The sequence below is a fragment of the Chrysochloris asiatica genome, unplaced genomic scaffold (genome assembly GCF_000296735.1).
Source record: "Chrysochloris asiatica unplaced genomic scaffold, ChrAsi1.0 scaffold00568, whole genome shotgun sequence".
Lineage (NCBI taxonomy): Eukaryota > Metazoa > Chordata > Mammalia > Afrosoricida > Chrysochloridae > Chrysochloris > Chrysochloris asiatica.
This window is the reverse complement of record NW_006409086.1, coordinates 62745-72656: the sequence shown is the minus strand read 5'-3', so window position 1 is coordinate 72656 and position 9912 is coordinate 62745.

Sequence of the window (9912 nt, the reverse complement as noted above, 5' to 3'; positions counted from 1 at the left end):
TTCCTGATAGATCTGGGTAAGAGAAAGTAGTGAAGATGCTAATAGGATTACATGATTCAGTTGTGGTTAAATTAGCAGGGTTAATTGTGATTACAAAATCTTTGAACTCTACCCAGGGGATTGGCCAATTTTGTCAACTGCACAGGATAAAATAAGCCATTTCAGCAATAGAAGATGGTGTCACTGCCATTAAGAAAGCAGAGCCAAAAGGGAAGTATGTATTTGGGACATGAGAGTCCTTTACATTAAACCCCATAATGCAGCCACAGAAAGCTGTGACACCAGAGGGCTAGCAGAGGAGCAGCAGCAACAGAACCAAGAGACAGAGCAATGGGCTTCCCCATCCCCAGAATAAATGGAACCGAATGCCTTCCGGCAGGAGGCTTACTTGTAGAAGGGATACCTCCAGGCACTCAATTGGGGGATCTTGAATTGCTGCTCCACAGAGCTAGAGCTGAATGCCTTTCAGCTGAGGTTTATAGTGAACAGTGTACCCTTTGAGCATTTATCAGCAACTCTAAAACAGCCTTGTACCATTGTCCAAGAAGGAGTGTTTAGGGGCTTCGAACCATCATCTCATAGTCCCCAAAGACAATGCTCTACATCCTACTTTGGTGAGTAGCCACTGCGATCTTAAAAAGTTCATGAATGACCATCCTAAGTGCACTATTGTCCTCCCTATGTGCAGAGGAAAGAAGAGTGGTGAAAATTTAAGATGCTTGAATCAATTAGATCAATGAACTAATGGAACACATGAATATAATTCTCCATGATTCTGAAACCAAAAGGACTAGATGGTGCCCAGGTAACATTACCAAATGCTTTGAAAGCAATCACATTAGATTATCATGGATAGAGTGGAAGAAATGTGGGAAGAAATTGTGGGACAAAATGTAAATTAAAAAAAAAAAAAAAAGAGGCTGAGCTTATGGGTCAGAAAGATGAAGAAACCTGGGACTTTGGGCCCTCAACCACCCTTCGGGTATAGGACTAAATTCACTGTCAAGGCTCAATTTTCAGTCAAGTGGTTGTTGTTGTTAGGTGCCATCGAGTCCGTACTGACTCATAGCGACCTTATGCTCAGCAGAATCAAACACTGCTCGATCCTGGGCCAACCTCACTATTCTTGCCACACTTGAGCATATCGATGCTGCTACTTGGCCAATCCTTCTCATTGGGGGTCTTCCTCTTTTTCTCGGACCCTCCACCTTACCAAACATGTTATCCTTCTCCAGTGACTGGTCCCTCCTAACAATATATCCAAAGTATGAGAGACTAAGTTTGGCCATCTTTGCCTCCAAGGAGCACTCTGGCTGTACTTCTTCCAAAACAGATCTATTGGTTCATTTGGCAGCCCATGGCACTTTCAATATTCTCCTCCAACACCATGACACAAAAGCACCAATTCTTCTATGGTCTTCCTTATTTACTGTCCAGTTTTCACATGCACACGAGGTTATTGAAAATACCATGGCTTGGTTCAGGCACACCTTAGTCTTCAAGTTGACATCTCTGCTCTTCAACACTTTAAAAAGATCTTGTGCAGCAGATTTGCCTAATGCAATATGTTGTTTCATTTCTTGACTGCTGCTTCCATGAGTGCTGATAGTTGATCCAAGAAGAATGAAGTCCTTGACAACTTCAATCTTTTCTGCATTGATAAGAATGTTGTTTATTGGTCCAGTGCTAAGGATTTTTGTATTCTTTACATTGATATGTAATCCATACTGAAGGCTGTGCTCTTTGATCTTGATAAATAAATGTTTTAAACCCTCTTCAATTTCAGCGAGTCTTCCTCCAATTATGATGGCACATTTTTCTTCACATATCCCAGCTTCTCAGATTATTTACTCAGCATACAGGTTAAATAAGTATGGTGAAAGTATACAACCCTGTCACACACCCTTCTTAATTTATAAGCATTCAGTGTTCCCATGTTTTATTGGAACAACTGCCTCTTGTTCCAGGTACAAATTCCTCATGAGCACAATTTAGTGTTCTGGAATACTCATACTTTGAAATGTTGTCGATAGCTTGTCATGATCCACACAATCTAAAGCTTTTGCATAGTCAATAAAACACAGGTAAACATCTTTCTGATAGTCTCTGCTTTCAACCAAGATCCATTGGGCATCAGCAATGATATCCCTCATTCCACGACCTCTTCTGAATCCGGCTTGAACCTCTGGAAGTTCTCTGTCAATGTATACTTGTAGATGTTTCTGTATTACCTTTAGTAAAACTTTACTCATATGGGATATCAGAGAGATTTTCCAATGATTTCTGCATTCCATTGGGTCACCTGTCTTTGGAAAGGACACAACAACGGATCTCTTCCAATCAGTTGGCCAGATAGTTGTCTTCCAAATTTCTTGGCATAGATAAGTGAGTGCTTCCTGTGCCTCCTCACTTTCTTGAAACATTTGAATTTTTATTCCATCAATTCCTGGTGCTTTGTTCTGTGCCAATTCCTTCAATGCACCTTGGACTTCCTCTTTCAGTATCATTGGCTCTTGATCATATGCACCTCTTGAAACAGTTGAACATTAACCATTTCCTTTTGGTACAGTGTCTCTGTGTATTCCTTCCATCTTCTCTTGATGCTTTCTGCATCATTCAATAATTTGCCCAAAGAATCTTTCAATAATGAAAATCAAGGCTTGAATTTTTTCTTCAGTTCCCCCAGGTTGAGAAATGCTGAGCATGTTCTTCCTTTTTGGTTTTCTGATTCCAGATCTTTGCACATTTTTTTGTAATATTTAGCTTTATTTTCTCAAGCTGATCTTTGAAATTTTCTGTTCAGCTCTTGAACCTCCTCATTTCTCCCATTTGTTTAGCATCTCTACACTGGAGAACAAGTTTCAGTGTCTCTTATGAATCCATTTTTATCTTTTCCTTTTTTCTTGTCTTCTTAATAACTTTTTGCTTTCTTCATGTATGATGTTCTTGATATCATCCCACAACTCTTCTCATCTTCGGTCTTTAGTGTATAATGTATCAAATCTGTTCTTCAGATGATTTCTAAATTTAGGTAGGATATATTCATGGTCATATTTTGGCTTTTGTGAACTTCTTTTCATTTTCTTCAGCTTCAGTTTGATTTTGCAAATGAGTAATTGATGGTCTGTTCTACAATCTGCCCCTGGCCTTGTTTTCACTGATGATATGGAGCTTTTCCATCATCTGTTTCCACAGATAAAGTCAATTTGACTTCTATGTATCTCATCTGGTGAGGTGCATGTGTATATTAGACTCTTATGCTGTTTAAAGAAGGTATTTGAAATGAAAAAAATCATTGATTTTGCAGAATAATATCATGTGAACTCCAATACCAGTCCATTTCAGTGTACTAATGCCTAAAATATCAATGTTTATGCATTCCATTTCATTTGTGTTAACTTCCAATTTTCCCAGATTCATACTTCATACATTCTATGTTCCGATTATCAATGGATATTTACAGCTGTTTCTCTTCATTCTGAGTTGTGGCCCATCAGCAAATGAAGTTACCACAGGCTTTTCTCCTGTGGGATTTACTCCATTCACATCATCATGGTCACCTATACTTTGAGAAGACAGCTCTTCCCCAGTAGCAATTTGAGTGACTTTCAACCTGAGGACCTCCTTTTCAGGCACTATATCTAGTAGTGTTTCTGTCCTATACATAAGGGTTTCAATGACTAAATATTCAGAAGTAGTTCGTCACTCCTTTCTAGTTTGTCTACATCTGGAAGCTCATCTGAATCCTGTCCACCATGGGTAACCCTGCTAGTATTTAAAATACCGGTGGCATAGCAAAGTCAAGTGGTAGATAGGTATATATTAACTTAAAAAGGTATGACCACCTTGTACTCATCAACCACTCAAGATCAAAAGAGCAACAATTGTATAAGACCAAGTTCAGAAGGGTAGGAAAGGAAGGTGGAATGGGAATTAGAACCACAGGGAGGAAGATGGATACATGGAGGGGATTATAATCATTGAATGAAGTGAATGATTTTGTTAATATAAAACTGATGATCTGCTTGTAAATCTTCACTTATTTCACAATAAAAAGTTACAAATAAGGTTAGTCTCATCTATGCTAGAAGAAATTTGGAAGACAACTATCTGGCCGACTGATTGAAAGAGATCCATATTTGTTCCCATTCCAAAGAGAGGAGACCCAACAGAACGCAGAAATCATAGGACAATCTCTTTGTTATTTCATGCGAGTCAAATTTTGCTAAAGGTAATACAGAAACGGCTACAATCATACATTGACAGAGAACTTCCAGAGGTTTAAGCCAGATTCAGAAGAGGCCATGGAATGAGGGATATCATTGCTGATGTCTGATGGATCTTGGCTGAAAGCAGAGAATATCAGAAAGACATTTATCTGTGCTTTATTCACTATGGAAAAGCTTTCGATTGTGGGATCATGACAAGCTATGGACAACATTGCAAAGTATGAGTATTCCGGAACACTTCATTGTGCTCATGAGGAATCTGTACTTGTACCAAGAGTCTGTTGTTCAAATAAAATGTGGGAACACTGCTTGTTTTAAAATTAAGAAAGATGTGTGACAGGGTTGTATTCTTTCACCATACTTTTTCAACCTGTATGCTGAGCAAATAATCCAAGAAGCTGGATTCTATGAAGAAAACCATAGTATCAGGATTGGAGGAAGACTCATTAACAACTTGCGATATGCAGATGATACAACCTTGCTTACTGAAAGTGAAAAGGACTTAAAACATTTACTGATGAAGATAAAAGAGCACAGACTTTGGTATGGATTACATCTCAATGTAAAGAAAACAAAAATCCTCAGCATTGGACCAATAAACAACATCCATGGAGAAAAGATTGAAGTTGTCAAGGACTTCATTCTTCTTGAATCAACTATCAACACTCATGGAAGCAGAAGTCAAGAGATCAAACGACGTATTGCATTAATTAAGCAAATGTGCTGCACAAGACCTTTTTAAAGTGTTGAAGAGCAAAGATTTCAGCTTGATGACCAAGGTGTGCCTGACCCAAGCCAGGGTGTTTTCAATAACCTCATATGCATGCAAAAGCTGGTCAGTGAATAAGGAAGACCGTAGAAGAATTGATGCTTTTGAGTTATGGTGTTGGAGAAGAATATTGACATTGCTATGGGCTGCCAAAAGAACCAATAGATCCATTTTGGAAGACGTGCAGCCAGAGTGCTCCTTAGAGGCAAAGATGGCCAAACTTCGTCTCTCATACTTAGGATATATTGTCAGGAAGGACCAGTCGCTGGAGAAGGGTATCATGTTTGGTAAGATGGAGGGTCAGAGAAAAAAAGGAAGAACCCCAATGAGATGGATTGGCCAAGTAGCAGCATCGATGGACTCAAGCATGGCAACAATAGTGAGGTTGACCCAGTATCGGACAGTGTTTTGTTCTGCTGTACTTAAGGTCGCTTTGGGTAGGGACCGACTCAATGACACCTAACAACAACAACAACTTCTATACTATATATAATTGAAAATTTTAAATCTACCTATTTCTGTATTTTAATTAGTTAATTTATTTAACTTACAAAACACTGGTTATGCATCACTTGCTTATAGAACAAAGGTTGACAAATGGCAGCATAGTGGCAATAGGCCATTACTGAGAGCAGAGAGCTTCAGCACCTCCAGTGATCAACATAAGGAATATTATCTGAGCTAGGCAGCCCTGTACTGAGATAGCTGTCTCTCAAGACAGGACATTTTTCAGTTTCTCAGACACTGAAAAAAATCATATATAAAAGAAAGAAAGGTAATAAAGAAATAGTACATGGGTATATTGAATGGAGACTCAGTCCTGATATCCATAACAGCATCAGCGAGGTTCATCTTCCTCAGGCTATCTGTTGATAGAATTATTAACACATGAATTCGCTGATGGTATTGCAGTTTCCTAAGACCATTTGCAAAGTTTTATGATTAAAAACGATATAGGAAAATATGACAGTGAAGTTTCTATCATACTTTAACCAATTTTCACAATATTTAATATCACAATCATCCAGAAAATTAGGCCAAGTTTCATGGGAATCACTAAAAACATAATGATGGAAGAGAAATGACAAGTGTTTTTTGTTTTTTGTTTTTAAATCACTGTTCAGAGATAAACACAAGCATAAAAACAAGTAATTAAATCAAAACTGTGATGAACTATAATGGGAACTATAATTGTTATTTAGACTAAGTCAGTAATGTTAGTACATTGAAATAAGTAGTTAGGAAAATTTTAAAGGTGATTGTGATGTCTCAAAGGAATCAAGGTATGGAGGCATATTTAGATTGTGGTAAAAGCCTAGTCCTGGTGTGATATTATAGGATAAGCCCTGGACTGCTAACCACATGGTCGGCAGTTCAAACCCACCTGTCACTCCTTGGGAATCCTATATAGAGTTGCTAAGAGTCAGAACCAACTCAACAGTACTAAACAACAACAACAATAGTCAGGATTGGGAAATAGTAAGGCATTTTGATAAAATATGGTAATTATGGAACTTTCTTAATATGTACAGCATAAATGTGGGTGGGAGTGTGGTGGCTTCATATAATAAGCACTGGACTGCAGCCCAAAAGGTTGGTGGTTCAAGCCTAGCAGCCACTTCCCAGAAGAAAAGGAGACATTTTGCTCCAGCAATGACTTACAACTTTGGAAGCCCTATACACAGTTGCTATACGTCTGAACTGATAAATGGTACTTAACAACAACAACTAAATATGGGTAGACAATGTGGTGCAGTGACTAAAGGTGTGTGTATGTCCGTTCTGAAAATTGAATAATATAACATAGTCTTAGTTATCTAGTGCTGCTATAGCAGAAATACTAAAAGTGGATGGTTTTAACCAGCAGAAATTTGTTCTTTGACAGTTTAGGAGACTAGAAGTCCAAATTCAGAATGTGAGATTTAGAGGAAGGCTGGCTCTTTATATCGACAATGGGGAAAGTTCATTGTTTCCTTTCAGCATTTGTAGGTCCAGCGTTCCTTGGAGCTATGCCTGCATCTTGGCATCAGTTTTCTCCTGGATCTAGGAGCTTCACAGTGAAGGGTCCCCAAGGTCCAAAGGATGCACTGCACTTCCTGTTCTTTCTTGATGGTAATAAAATCCTCCTTCTTTGGTCACTTCTCTCTCCTTTTACTTTTGTAAGATAAACGATGTTGCAGGCCACACACCCAAGGAAACGTCCTTTCAATTGACTGGCTGCTCATAATGGATCTCATCATAGAGATTACTATATCTTAATTGACAAATTACTGAGAATTCTTGCCCAAGTTGACACAAAATATAACAATCTCAACCACAGTGATAGTATTTTATGTGAATTAAACATGACATATATAAAACATATTTTAATAACCTATACAATATTTCTCTGTATAAATTATCATTATTATTAACCTAACTATTATTTAAACTCATAATTGTTACCTAAAAAAGTAATAAGTCCTCATGCAGGATACCACCACTCATCTGTTGGTTGGTCACTCAGTGGTCGTTTGCATGTTGCTGTGATGCTAGAAACTCAATCACCAGTATTGAAATACCAGCAATGGGCATCTGTGGTGAATAGGACTCAGCAGAGATTCCATATAAAGACAGATTAGGAAGAAGAAAAGGAGGACCATTTCTGAGTGGTAAGCCACTGAAAACATTATGAATAGCAGTTGAACACTTTCTGATCTAGTGACAGAAGATGACCCTTCAGGTTAGAAGGCACTCAAAATAGGACTGGGGAAATGTTGCCTCCTGAAAGCAGAGTTGACCATAATAATATGAATGGAGTAAAGCCTTAGGGGCCAGCACCAGGTAGAAGGTAACAACAGATCAAACCAGGTGCCAGACTAAAGTGTTTTGTACTACCTTAACTCTAAGCAAGTTTGCCCCCCAAAGTTTTGACAATCCTCAAGTCCAGGAAAACAAGACAGATCTGAAATAATTCCATTATTCATGGAGTACACGTTGTATTGTTCATGGAGGTGATAATGCATTCAGAATTTGTTTGATTTTGTAGTAGTTGAGAAGAGACTTTCAGGGGAGGGGAGACATGAAAGAAGAATAAAGAAAATTATAACTATGGTCAATTGGATGAGGTGAGATTGTAAAAAGCTTGTGAAAGGTTTGAGTTAGCATTAAATACATCCTGGAATTCTTACTTCCTTTGGTACACAGTGAATTGGTGGTGGTGGTTATGTGCCTTGGAGTCGGTTCCAACTCATAGTGACACTATAACAGAGTTTCTGAGGCTGGTAATGTTTATGGGAGCAGAAAGCCTCATCTTTCTCTCGTGGAACAGCTGGTAGTTTCAAACTGCTGACCTTGCGGTTCACAGCAGGATTCATAACCAGTATGATAGCAGAACTCCTTACACAGTGAATTGTTGTTGTTGTGAAGTGTCGTTGAGTAGATTCCGACCCATAGCGACACTGTATAGGGTTTCCAAGGAGCAGCTGGTGAGCTACATAGTGAATTAGAGCACTGTAAAATACAGATTACAGAGAAGCGGGGCTTGATGGCAGCTTGGGTGGAGATGCAGTGAAGTTCTCCATCAGCAATAACACAGAATACCAGGCAAAGCAGATCCAGAGCAGAACTCCAAAACTCAGAACCACAGAGATAGGAATATTTTATAGGTCTGAAGGCTTATAGCCTGTGGAATTTGGAGATGAAGTAAAAAATTGCATACTTTTGAATCTGCTAGGCCGGGCTCAGAGGCCTGGAGCCAACATCCTGGGCAAGACCAACAGGCAAGACGAAACAGGGGGAGCAGAAACACCACAGAAAAACGTCGTGGGAACCTTGGGACAAAGGTGGACAATACATTTTCTCAGTTTTGCTTTGTTCTGATTTTTTTTTTTTTTTTTTTAAACTTGTAATTGGTGGGCCCACTATTTGCCCACCTCCATTCTGGTGAATAGAGGGAGAGCCTGAGCCGTGTGGGCAACCCCCACTCTCACTGCTGGTGGGTTCTTCTATCACACATGTGCAAAGATAGTCAGCCCAAGTGTAGGCCCTGAAATTATATTATTTGTTTCTTTTTTGTTCTGTTTTTTTAGTACGGGAAAGAGAAGGAGAGGGCTGTAGGGAGGGAAAGAGAGTTTAAAAGCAAAACAGGCCAAAGGTTGGGTTGGAGCATCACAACCAACACTGGCAACTTGGAATCTCTCGGGCAGCTTTGAAGGCAGGATCCTGAAGAGAGGACATTAAAGTCATACTCATATTAAGCTACAGATTTTATTTTTTAATTTTTATTTTTTCCTTATTTTTTCTTCTCTCCCTCCTCTCCCTTTTCTGTGATTAGAGACTACAGTATTCTGTCTTGTCTTTGTTGTTGCTGCTTTTCAGTCTTTTTTTTTTTCCTCTCTCTTTTTTTTTTTCTTTTTGCTGGTGTTGTTTTGCTGTTATATGCACCCCTTCTGCCTTTGGAGGACTCTTTGTCTCCCTGTATTACACAAGAAGAGTCAGCAACTGCTGCCATATAGCCAAGCTACAATCACACTCTATAAAACACCAAAACCCAGGCAAGAACCAACACCAACTGCCATATACCAGGGAAACAGATAACACCTGTGAAAGTTATTCTGAGTTAAGCAATAAGAAGAGTGAAAAGAGAAGCCCACATCCTGATCACATCTTCCTGGAAACAATCAGAAAGCATAAAAATTTACCAAAATACATACTCAATTAAGTATTAAGGTCATAGATAAACATTAAACATGTCCAAGAAGCAAAAGCAGATGACCATATCAGCACATGTCCAGAAACAAGATAAAATGTCTGGGACAAATGACCTAGAAGTAGACCTGGACTCCATTCTGGAAGGAGGGAAATGCCTGAGAAAGAATTCAGAAAAATGATTATAAGATGTTTCAAAACACTTTACAATGGAGTTGAGAAAAA